The sequence below is a fragment of the Aegilops tauschii genome, chromosome 4, assembly GCF_002575655.3.
Source record: "Aegilops tauschii subsp. strangulata cultivar AL8/78 chromosome 4, Aet v6.0, whole genome shotgun sequence".
Taxonomy (NCBI): domain Eukaryota; kingdom Viridiplantae; phylum Streptophyta; class Magnoliopsida; order Poales; family Poaceae; genus Aegilops; species Aegilops tauschii.
In genome coordinates, this window is record NC_053038.3 from 49345483 (window position 1) to 49359342 (window position 13860).

The following is a 13860-nucleotide window of genomic DNA, read 5'->3' on the forward strand; positions in this document are numbered from 1 at the left end:
CGAGGTTGTAGCCTCCCCGACTCAAGGTTTTTCTTGAACGTTGCTGAGGGTGATCCCTGGCTTCGGAATGTTGAATGGGTGTGTACTGGTTAGATGTGTTTCTTCCAAAACACCGTAAACGGAACTAGTCCCCGTGACTACTGAAATCCGTTGGCTGTGGTTAAAGTACAAACTCTGCAGAGTCAAATCCTTCCGAATCATCGTATCCATGGTCAAGTAGCATGATCAGTGTATCCATGTCTATGTCAAATCCTCATGGTATACTCTTTCCCCGGTAAATAAGCTTGAGCAGAAAACTTGGTTGAACGTTATTCCTGTGGATGGACTAACCCCTATTATTTATCTCATGCCTGATTATTCCCTTGTTATGATTTAATTTCTTGAGCTACTGAGATATTAAGTTATGAAGCCCTTTATGTGATGTCGCTCAGACGTCCGACTGTGGCACTCTTGTTATTTATTCTTCCGATATAAGCCCTTTATGTGATGTCGCTCAGACGTCCGACTGTGGCACTCTTGTTATTTACTTTCGATATAAGCCCTTTATGTGATGTCGCTCAGACGTCCGACTGTGGCACTCTTGTTATTTACTTTTGATATAAGCCCTTTATGTGATGTCGCTCAGACGTCCGACTGTGGCACGCACTGTCTTCTATATTCTATTATAAGCCCTTTATGTGGTGTCGCCTTGACGCCCGACTGCGGCATTGTTATTCTTGTATTTTCCTCTCGAGGAGTCATTCAGACACTCGTTTGGCCCTCAGTATTTACTTTGGGATTTCGGGAGGACTACCGCCCGACTTCTCTTTTATTTCCCACGCTTCATTATCCTTCTGTCTGAACGCACTTGTTAATCTGTTCATATGCATCATGTTTACATTTGTTATATCTTATGTCCGAACTGTCTTGCGAGTACTTTCATAGTACTCACCTGGCTTGTTGATTTGGCCAGATGTTGACGAAGGCGATCTCATGGATGAAGAGTTTGATAGTGAGTCCGACGCCTAGAGGAATCCCAGTCAGTCTCGTGCGATCCTGGATATTGGTCACTTGTATCATATACGCTTCCGCCACCCGCAATAAGTCTCCTCGAGCCTCACTCCGACGCTCGAAGAGTTGTTAGTTTTCAGGAGTCATATCACCCACATCGCGGTGATATTTCCACCACCACTTCTATCGTGAGTTAGTAGTTATGCCACCCTATCCACCATTATGTTTTAATGGTGTGCATGTAATAAATTGTTGGGCAGTCTCCGCTCAACCTTGTATTATATTCAGTACTCCTGGTATTTTCTTCTGTGATCAAGATTTTGTCTACCAGTAAGAAGGAATTCTTCTCTACTGGTCCGTAAAAGGGATCGGTCTCTCAATAAATATTTTATTGGAAAACCGGTCGTGACACATTGACCCGCCGTCTTCAAGCTTGGTACTGGGCTTCGCGTGATGACCATTATGAGTAACCCGGCCCCTCCTGGCGGGTGACTCTAAGGGTTATATCCTCAACAGGCGCCCTCGTCCACCACAGTGTAGCCCTTCACTGACTCCCTCGTCCGTCCCTTCGCTGGTCCTGCATACAAGCCCTCGTCCGCCGCAACAGATCCGCCTCACCAAAAGCACTGTACAACGCGCCCGCCGAAGCCTTCGTACACTGCACCGGACCCGCTCCACGGACGCCATATTCAACTCCACCGGCCCTGTTTTACCGACGCCGCAGCCTCATCAGGTTATTTCGATCTGTACTCCTTCGGTTTTTCTCTTTATCATGCAACTGTTCACTTACCACAGATGAGCTTTCTTGTATGTCGACAGGCGCCGCAACCGTAGCACCGGAGCCACTTCGGCGACGGCGACAGCCGGCCCAAACTCAACCGCAACACGAGCACCATCGACGATCCTTAGCTATCAAGTATGCCAACGATACCCATACGCCGCCGAGAATCAGGTACTATTATCCAAAGGCCGGCACCTACGTTCACTCTCTTAGCATAAGCACCGCACCTTTGAATTTCTTCAGGGCATCATTCAGTTTTTCATGAGACGTGTTATTCTACTTGCACCTATAGGGCCATACTTCTGGCAGTGAACATGTTACATGTGCTAAATTACATACCAGTGCACATATAGTTAATATGCTTTAGTTTTGTCCTAAGTATTACTGTACTTCCTAGATACTGCCTACTATTTTACTTCTTGCATGCTATATTTCTGATAATGGTGTTGTTCTGATGCCACCTATTGGTTCCATCAGACTGCTTCATGTTCTCTATGCTTAATTACACATCAGCAAACTAGCATGTGGTTTCGCTGGTTTTTGTTCGTTTTACCCTACATTTTCTGATGCTAGCTATTACATCACTGCTACGAGCCCCTGTTCATTAATTTTTTATGTGTTCTTGATCTTCCCAAGTTGCATGACTAATTTGATGCTTCTATTAATTATGGAGCTGCCAACCCCATCAAGCAAAATATTTGTTCTTTTGGGGCTGGCACCTCGAACAAGCATAAAAATAGAGGGAAGCAGATATATTGTCGTGTATGCACACACCCTTCTTTCATTAGTTTAGATGAACCATTGATGATCAATTCGAACCAGTGCATGCGATTAAAATTAATTTTACCTAAATAGAGGGTGCAGAATAAACTACAACAAGTAGATTTGCAACCATGGGATGCTGACGATATCTTCAAAGAACATTGCAACAGCAGCGAGGCTTCACAGCAACATATGGTAAGCCAGTGTGTTTTAGTACATGTGAAATGTAATGCGTGTGGGCTGCTTTCTTGGCTTGTGCCATCAACCTGTAATCCTACAGAATAACAAATAGTTCATTTGTCTGCTTTGCTGTATTGCTTGATTCGAATGCTTGTTTGTTACTTGTTACGCTATACCAGAGTTGGCCAATATGTCAGCAGTGCCTGCTGTACTATCGTAAAGAAATGCATGCCTAGTTCATTTGAGTCCTTAACTTTTCCTCTGAACATCATCACAAGACTGTCTTCGTAGTTTATATAAGGCCACACTGTTAAGTGCTTTCTCAGATTATTTCAACTGCTTAGATGCCTTGGCAACTTAAATATAGCGGTGGTACACTCCCTTTCAACTAGGGATGTCAACTGGGTCCCGTTTAATCCCGATTAAAGTCCACTAGTGGTATGATAGTTCAAAAGAGTTTTTGTTTTTTGAGGAAAATGAACCAGGGAGCTAGCAAAAACTAAATAGATGGGACCGGCGGATGTCGTTTATTTGCCACTTACATCCCTAGTTTCATCTTACCATTTTAATTTCTTTTCGACTGATGCTGCTTCGAACCATTTAAATATAGCTTGCCATGCTCGACAATAATTCGTATGTCGTTTACCATGTAAGCTTACTGCCTAGATCATGCGATAACTATCTCTTACTTATGTCCGGCGGAAACCTTTCAGGATGCCGTTCACACTAGGACACAATGTACAACCCCAGAATCTATTTGTGGAAGCAGTGCGCCATCCATGTTACCAGATGGTAGCAGTTCAGAGGCAACATTGCCGGAGAGCAGTCTGAGCACAGATATTATAGTTCTTGAGGCTCTACTAGAGGCAGAAAGAGATGGTGTGGCTGCCATGAATGAGGTAATATCGATCTTGAAGCTGGAAATTATGCAATTAGCTGCACGCATTATGCAAGCAACCCAAGAATTGGAGGAAGTAAGAATGTTGCATTTGAAGACGGAGGAGGTCCTGCTGCTTCTGCTATCTGAAGCCCAGGGTAATCCTAGTTCTTCTTTAGATAGTAGTTGAAATTGTCATTAGATTATTGTACTTGCATGTTGTGTCATGTCTCTGAATGGATTATGTTGTAAGACCCCCCTATGTTGTCCATGTGTTGTACTGATCCGAATTTTTTAGGCGAGGTAATCCTCAGTACTTGTATGATTGACATAAGGTGAACTGTTTTTCGTGTGAGCATATTTTATAGGATGAAATAATTGTTTGACTCAAAGTGTATCCAACCTACTGAATTCGAAGATCACGGCATTTCTAAATCATAATCATATATAAAGGTGAATAAATCTTTGTTGTGGTTTTGAAGAAATAAATAACAAAACATAGAATTATCTATGGATATTCGTAATCGAATAAAAATTGGATTTGGATTTAGTTGCCAGGGCCCAGGGCAAACGTGAATGCTAATTCTCCCAAGTTTTGAACGAAGCGGCTAAACACCCACTATCATTTGTGGGCTGCCCGAAGCAAGTGTTTGCGAGATGGAAATTACTGTCTACCCCTAACACTTGACATCCTTATCGACCGGATTTACAGTGCTGTCGATAGGGGTAGACTAGTAACTTCAATCAGACGTGACACGATGGCCTCTAAGCCCATTCAGACACGGTGGGCGCCAAACGTGGGCGGCAAAACACATTTGATTCAAGCTTGTCCGAAAGACATGTGTCTCTCCCTCCATTTCCCCATTCATCCATGGTGGGCGGCAAAACAAACTCTCCTGGTCCGAAATCGATGTCGGCTAATATTTTAAATAGGGGCAGATGTGTAACTTCCCTCAGACATGACACAACCGCCCTACCTGTCAGCCCCGTTCATACACCATGGGCGCCAACCGTGGGTGGCAAAACACCCTCTCCTTGCCCGAAATCGTTACCGGCAAATATTTGGGAGATGCGAGATTACCGTCCTATCCCCAACCGATGTGATGTCCGAAATTTTAAACGGGGATAAGTTCGTAACTTTGCCACATTTCAGACAAGCGCGTCCCAAAATTTGAGATCCCCCCTCCCCCTCCATTTCCCCATTCATACACCGTCGGCGCCACGACAACCTCCCCACTGCGGCCAGCCTCCTCGGTCCGCCACCCCATCCTCCAGCTTGCCGGAGCCGCTACCCCTACCCCGTCGTCCACTGCAAGAGATGGACGTCTCTCATCCACGGCGCCGGACCAGGATCCTTTCAGTGCGTCGTCTCGCTTCATCGGCGCCGTCGTCCACTTTGCCGTTACCGCTCCTATGAACGCCTTGTCCACGGCAACAAGATTTATCCCCCAACCCGGACGTCTGCCATCTAAAGTCTTCTTCCCCGCCACCGACAGCCATCGCACCCGCAGCACCCTCAACGTATCAGCAGGGGCCTACACGGCGTCGGAAGAAAGGTGGTACTCTTCCATATGTGCTTAAGTTATTGATCTCACCCGGAAAATAGATTTTAAATTGTTTATTGTACTTTTTTTGTCCGTACCAAATCATAGTGGCTAGTTGAATGCAAACATGGTTGCGAAGTAGCTTTGTCCGGTTTGCACCTTCAGATCCGCCATGTCACGGTCACTATACTCGTAAAGCTTATGGTTTCCCCCTTTATATTCACTGCCATCATCGTAGGTGCTTCACTGCTTTGTGTCGTGCTAGCGCTGCTCCTCAAGACCTCAACCCATCAAGTGAAACAACATGCCACTCATAATTCCAAAGCTTACGTGTTGAAATACGAATCTGATATGATGCTCATATTACTAAAACAGAGAACGTTTAATTGGTCACCTGATGTTCCTATATTCGTTTCGAAAAGCATGTGCGCCACCCACTGGTCCAGCTAGTTCCACTTTCCTGATTTTACTCTTGATGCTTAGGGTTTTCCCCTTTTATCTACTCTACTATGATCTGCGTAGGTGCTTTCTGTCATACCAGCATTACTCCACCCTTCAAGCTAAACAACACAACACTCAAAATTCCAAAGCTTAGTTGTTCAAATATGATTGTGATATGATACTGATATTAGTTAACAGACACATTTAATTGGTTAGCTAAAGGTCCCACTTGAGTTTCCAAATGCATGTCGCGACATATAGAGAGACAGCAGAATTGCATTTCTTTGTCACTTGTTGACTATACTTTCTTGTCCATACCAAATCTTAGTTTTTATTTCAAAGCAAATATCGGTTGCTAACTAACCTTTCCGCGGTTTGCAGCTTCAGATCTGCCATCCCACTACCACGGTCAACACTTTACTCATCATGCTTACGGTTTCCCCATTTTATGATGACCACGATCAACCTACGTGGTTCGTGTCGTAATAGCACTACTCCACCCATCGAGCTAAACAAGCTTAGTTGTACAAATTCAAATCTGATATTATGCTGATATTAGTAAAACTGAGAGATGTTTAATTGGTCAGCTAAATGTTCCTACTTTAGTTTCGAAATGCATGTGAGCCACATATGGAGAGACCGGAAGGAATAGTATTTCTCTGTGCGCTCTGGTTCACCATGGGTGGCCAACCGACATTGTATAGAAAGACTTGTAATATCTTCAATCTGCTTGCTCTTCTGCTCTTCTTTAAGATGATCCTCTTCTCTTGCGGTCGACTGGTCAGGTCGAGTTATTCTCCCTTAGTATATTTTGAATCTGTCAGGTCAGGTCGACTTGTTCTTCTTTACTATATGTTGAAGCTGTCATCTGCGAAGTATCATCACTTCTGGAGCTCTCATATTTTGAGTAGTAGAACACATTATATTAATGCACACACCAAATTACAGCATGCATGGAACCTCTTAGAAGAATTGCAGAGATAGCACAAAGGGGTTTACAGGGAGGAAGTATTGGATTATAATCACTTCTGCATTACAAAGATAATATCACTTGTTTTTATGTTTTCATGCATGTCAGGTATTGAACATTATCAAAATGAATATGAGAATGGGCGCACGAGAGGAATATTGCGGAACAATCCACTGGCAAACAAACTTGGCATGGTGGAGGATGGCCTATCTTATTCACCCATCAAGGAGCATGCTCTAACTTGGCAAGGTTGTATTGGTCGCACATATTTTGCATCTGACCTCTTGCATTACTTCTACTTTGTTACACCATCTGCTTAGTTTAAGCATCATATATGAGTATATGCCATACCTATCCATTTTCTGTACCTATTCCATGTGTCATCATACTATGTTTTTCCAGTCAAATGTTGTTCTTTCGTAATAGATGTCCAAAAGGAAGAGGGTGATTGCAGATCCTCAAGAGTACAAACTAGGTATTTGGAAAAGGTAGTGATACCTGTTAAATCAGATAGATCAGCAGCCACAGAAAACACAGGCCCAACTGTAACAGACTTTACCCCTACTCCAGTGGCCAAACCCCTATTAGAACTGCTGATAGCCCAGCATCAGGTACTGTCTATGATATCAATTCAAAATTTTAACTCCTAAATTTCTGCATGTGCCTTACCTTCTCTCTTGTATGAAAACTAATTTCAGATGAATCTCCTTGCTCAAAGGATCATAGGATCTCACGACAATGCTGGGCTCTGCATTGCTCTTGTCAGTACCTCTTGCCCTTTGTCAGCATACTTACACTCATTGTTGTTTGATTATGTAGCATCACTGTAAATGTTCGCTTCTTTATCCTCCCTTTGCTTGAAATTATAAGATCTATATTTACTCTTAGATAAATGTAGAATTAACACAATGGCTATGAAGTTTTGGATTGCTCATGTAAGTACCTGTTGTCATGTACTCCCTCTGTATCGAATTAATTGGTGATCAATTGGATGTATTTAGAACTTAATAGTGCTAGATACATCCATTTGAGCGACAAATAATGACGGACGGTGGTGGTATTACTGTACATGCATCACGAGATAGTTGATTGTCTAGCATTACTCTGCATCTTATCTGCCCTACCCTCCACTTTCTCCAAATTATCATATCTACATTTACTCTTACCAAAATGTTGAATAAAGCCAATGCCACTGCACACGTTGATGTCTGCATTCCTCTTGTCAGTACCTTTTGCCTTATAACGCTGTACTTAATTAATTGCTATTTGATTATGTATCATCAGTCTGCACCTGAGCTTCATTATACTCTATTTCTTCCAATATTATTTGATCTATATTTACTCTTTGCAAAATGTAGAATAATGGCAATGCTTCTAAAGAATTTTCTTTGGGGAATTTATTGAATTATCTTTCCATCAACATGGAGAAGGGCTTTGTCCAGCCCGTGTTAACATGTAATGTAAGTTCATCCTTCTCAAGCCTTCAAACTTTGTTCTAGTATAGATTTGGATAGGCATCATTTCCTCCACTGCTGTTTACATCTGATTGGATGTTTGCAACAACTACCAGTTTTAAATTGTAGTTGTAAAAACATGTTCCTTATGCAGAACAGATCCATTTATTTGCTTATATAATTGTGAAACCTGTTACGTGTCTCCTTGTTTCTCTTTCAAAGTCGTATCTCTTATGCCAGGCAGAACTTTAGGAAAGATAGTGAGCCAAACCATCTCGAGGACAACGAGATGACCCAAGGTCCTGTCTTGATGAAGACAGTGAGTTGAAGCTACTCACCAGCAGGTGTGAGACAACCTCTGTGCAGTCGTTGCCTCAATCAGTTTGACTTCTTCAGTCTCAACTTAAAGCGGAAAGGCTTGCTTCAGCTCAGCTCCGACTTGAAGTCAAAGATATAATGAAGATGTCAGGGGACTGCTGTGCGCACTATGGTGCCATACAGCTAGGGATGAAGCATCTATCATTGACACAACTGAAGTCTCATCAGCTTGTTCGGCTGTTTGCGGGGCCCGATCTTGCCAGGTCTAGTGCCTTCTGAAGTGCTCTCAGTTTTGTATATGCACTGGTGGCGACCTTTGATGCCCAGTGTATGTAATCCGCGGTCATGTTGCGCTTTATTATCACCGGTAGCGAACTTTGATTCCCAGTGGATGTAATATGTCATAATTTCTTTGTTGTATAGTCTAGGTTTATTCTTTGGTCGGTATGCTGTACTTTAGGCCGGAAGGTTCAGTGGATCTCACTGTTGTCGGTCTTCAGGTCGGCCCCTTACTCATGTGGGCCAAAACGTGGGCCTATAATCATCTTGGGCCATTAGCAGGTCTAAACCTATAGTAGTTTGCAGCCTTTAACAGGCCATGGGCTACATATTTACTGTAGTGACACTGGGCTTCCTACGGGCCGTAGAAACAATGAGCCTTCTACGGGCCGTAGAAACAATGGGCCTTCTATGGGCCGTATCATCAATGGGCCTTAGACGGGCCGTATGATCGATTGGCCAAACATGGGCCAAAAACAGACCGCATTATGGCCTTAAACGGGCTAGAGTTGGAGTCGTCCGTTCATGGGCCGACCATAACGGGCCGTTGTTAATAGGCCATATTTGATGACGCTATGAAAACGGCCCAACCTATTAATGGGCCACAAACGGGCCGACTGTAACCACGGGCTGAATTTGGCCCACAAGCAGAAAATGGCAGTAACGGGTCGTAAGTAACCGAATGCTGGAAATGAGCCCAAGAATAAATGGGCCCTGAGAAGGCCGAAAGATAACATGGGCTGGAAAAGGCCCAACGGAATAATGGGCCGTTAATGGGTATAAAGTGATACACTGTTCATTACGGGCCAGTTTCACCATGGGCCATTAATGGGCCGAGGTTTACTAAGGGCCTCATATGGGCCGAAAGACGTCATGGGCCATACATGGGCCGGAAGTTAAAACGGGCTGGAATTATATTGGACGGCCCAGATGACGCTACTGGGCCTAATTCGGATAGGCCGTAAACGGGCCCTGGGTTAGCAGGCTGTAAATGGGCTATATGCGAACGGCCGTTAACAGGCTTGCCGTGGGCCGGCCCGCCACCTTTTGACCAAGTCAAACGGGCCGGCCTTTTCATAGGAATGGTCCTCTGTTGGGCCGTGCCACGTGTCGACATATCATAGGCGCTTTGGGTCCAATGAGTGGATGACATCTGTCCCAACGGTGAGTCGACACGTGTTTCCTCCAGCCAATGATGATTTTACCCGTGGAAAATCCCCATTGGTCGGGGCTGTTAACAGGTTATCGGATCCAAAATCGGACCCGATAGCTTAACAGCGTTCCGTTACGGTGGATGCCACATGTCGGTCATCCTTGACGAAAGCACTTCTGTGACGCGCGATTTATCGTCATGGAAGTGGACACTTCCGTGATGATAATTTTGGTAATGTCATGGAACACTTCTATGACAGCACAGGTATGACTATCTTGATTCTGTCATAAATTTGTCATGGATGTACATGCATGACAGAAAATGTGACCTACTGTGACAAACACGTATCATCACGGAAGTGTATTTTTTTTGTAGTGATGGCCGCAGTCTCCAAGATCCTTTCATCGCACCCTGGGCCAGCCAGACGCCTTGACATCCGTATGTTCAGTACCAACTGCAAGGTCCAAGACAAGTTCGACGAGTGGTTCTTATCCCCCGCCCTAGATCAGCTCGAGGAGCTCAGTTTGAAGCTGGACGATGTCGTTCTCTGCCACCGTCCGCGCTCCGCCTCACACCAACGCTGTGCCGCGCCAGCTTCAGCTCCTGCTATCTTCCCCAGATTAATGCCGCGCCCGCCCTTCTTCTCCCTCAACTCAAGCAGCTCGAGCTCTTCGACGTTGGCATCTCGAAGCAGGCTATGGAGCACCTGCTCCGCAGCTGTACTGCGCTCGAGTACATTCGCCTTGAGCAGATCCATTGGTTCATTAGCCTCCACATCGCCTCGACGAATCTCCGATGGATTTTTGTGTCTTGTTGGCCCCGCAACAAGACATCAATTGGGAAGAGATCACTCCAGCTATTCCATGTTATGGTCATTGAGAATGCGCCTTTCCTTGAGAGATTGCTTGTATCTGATCTAGAAGGTCCAACAAAAATCGGGGTCGTTGACGCGCCGAAATTGACAGCTTTGGTGTACTCGTCTGCCAAATTCTCCGAACTCTTCATTGGATCTGTAATCGTTCAGGTACAACACTCATCTTCTTCTCCGTCTTCTTGAAATTCACATTTTTAATTTTCTTCTTTGATGTATTTACGACCGTCTTCCAGAAAATGATTCCCACAAGCTTGACCCAGTCTATGCGCACAGTGAAGATCTTGGCAATAAAATCTATCGGCCCCAATCTGGATCAAGTTGTTGGATTTCTTACATGCTTTCCGTGCACGGAGAAGCTACTCATCAAGGTGAAACTTCTTTCCTATTAGTAAACGGTAATCACAACGCAGCTCAATTTTTTCATAATTTTGCCAAATTACGATGACAAGTGTAGTGTTCAAAATTGCATCTACGCACTGCACCGAAAGAAATGTTTTAGTATTTTTTCTCACGTGATCACCTGCATCGTTTTTTTGTTGTACTACTATAGTAGCCTAGGCTAGTTATAGTGGAAAGTAACTTAGACTAGTAACTCTATGGTTACCCTAAGAGCAAGTACTACCTCCGTCCTGGTTTACTCTTCCTATTTTGTAGTATCAAAATTTGACCATAGATTTAACTGACAAAATGTTAATGCATGTCACTAAAAATTATATCGTTGGATTCGTATTTGAACATAATTTCAAATGGTATAATTTTTGGTGACATGCATTGGCATTTTCTTAGGTAAATCTATGGTCAAAATTTTACACTAAATACGAGGTAGTACAAAAGTGGGCTATAACGGACCTCCACTATGTAGGCCAAAACACGTGCCAAATTCACTTGTGATGCATTTGGCATCGATGCCCCTCCATTGCTCACCTGGTGCTCCAATCTGGATCACCTACTTTGCTCCGGTGCCAAATTAACTCACGCAATGAAAAAACACTTGCGTGGGAGCGAGAGAGGACTGAGGCAATAAAAAAACACTTGTTTGGGAGAGTGAGAGGCTGGTGTAGTTGTTTTGATTGATTTGTTTATACATGTGGGTCTGTGTGCACAGCGGTGCCAACTCTCTCACATCGCGAGAGCGGTGCCAAAATCTTTTGATTTGACATCGATGCGTATTATGTGGCATACTTTTGAGAAATATGGCATCGACCACATAGTGGAAGGCAACAAATGCCCAAGCTCTTCACGTGCTCCTAGGTAAATGAGAGGAAAGAGAAAGAGAGAGAGAGTGAAAAAATATCACTAGCCAGCCAACCCTATCGTATGAGCGATTGATATTGGTACCTCTTGATGAGACGGCAATCTTATACGGCCAGCTGCTCAAATATGTTCTCTTCTTTTGTAGATAAAAAAAGACCCGAAAGTGAAAAATGTGCTGCACTATAACAATCTCATCAAATGCCTTGATCTCCATCTTACAGAAATTGATTTGATCGACTACTGAGGCAGCACATCTGAGATTAAATTGGCCAGGTTCTTTGTTCTGGAGGCAAGTGTGCTCAAGGTAATGAGGTTTGGCGTTCTCTGGCGCAATAATGAATGGCATGCTGATCGCCGCAAGCGTCTAAGCCTAAATGACAAAGTCTCCGCAGAAGATGAATTTGTTTTTGAAACATCAAGTGGCCAGAGACTCGAAAATTTATTTGCCCATTAGTGACTTGTCAGGGCGGTGGATTTTAGTTTGTACGATAATGCTGCATCCACCTAAAGTAACGAAAGTTCTTACGTAAACTTCCTAGTAATTCCCTCTTCGTAGGTGCAACATTACTCCTAACATTTGTAATATCAGTTTGAAACTTGTAATATTGTCGTGTCCTATTCCTGCGTTTTCAAAATCCTGCGAATCAAAGAGGTCCTGAGTTGGTGATGATGTTGTGCCTGCCATCTTTCACCAATAGCCGTCGGATCTAGATCTGACGCATACAAACCAAACTTCTCCAGTTTTACAAAAAGATGCCCGCACTTGTTCCCTATTTACAAACAACTCCTTGTCTCTCACAATCAGCCTTATCTCCTCCCCAGCACATCTAGAAGGCCATGGAAAAATCTGGCGCGATGGCCGCTGCCAGCACCGTCCACCCCCAATCTCGGTGTTCCGTGCAATGCACGGGCATCTACGCATGGGAAATTATGACGAACACAGCTAGTTGTAAGCAGGCTAGCTCTACAGCCATGATGATAGTGACTGTAGACGCTGAGGCTGACTATGGTATGCCGAACACGGCGCCTATACTCAGGTGTCATCTCCGGCGCAGGGTCTTGTCACTTCACTGTGAGGAGAAGCACGTAATAATTTGACCAACGGGTAGTACAGTGCTACTAGTACATTGGTAGTACTACTACTAGTACTAGCACCACCGTCTGGATTTAGTAGTACTACCATGTCCATCTGGATTTAGTATTTGACTAGCAATATCTAGTAATGCATGTCACAAAAAATGTACTACTCCCTCTGTAAATAAATACATGGTGTATTGTTTTATTCCTATCGGCGAGAGAACTTAATGTATTTTTTGCTAATTAATGGGATTACATGCAATGAACTAACCACTGCATGTCATGTTTGGTAGTCTTAAGTCATTGAAAGCATGCACGGCCCACATCTCTCATTGGTTGATATGTCACGAAATAAGAAATGAGGAGGGAGTTAATGTACCATGCCTAAGTGTTTTGGGATTACACAACATTTTTGGTTACATGCATTAACATTTTATTAGTTAAATCAAAGGTCAAAACTTGGCGCAAAATGCAAAGGGGACCAATAAACCAGTAAACATCAAAGTTCTCTCGTTTGGCCCCAACTAGAGGTCCGGTGAGATGACTATACTACACCGGCACGGAGGGGGACGCAACTTCATTGACTTACTACACCTGCCTTTGGTTGTATGACACGTGGGCCCAACAGGTGGCTGGCCCACCTGTCATACAACCAAAGGCAGTAGTAGAGGGCCGAGGAGTAGATGGCCAACACGCATGTGAATTCAACGCAGTCTGCACTTCTCATATGAAGGCTCCCCGCCAGTCCAATCTACGAAATCCTACGCACCTACGCACCCTAACCAAGGGCAAGAGTGATCACTCGAATCGCAAGATCAGTTGACTAGAAGCTAGACCCATGGAGGCGATGAGCGCGAGCATCAGCCGGCTGTGCCAGATGGTCCACGACGCCGGCCTACGGCCCGG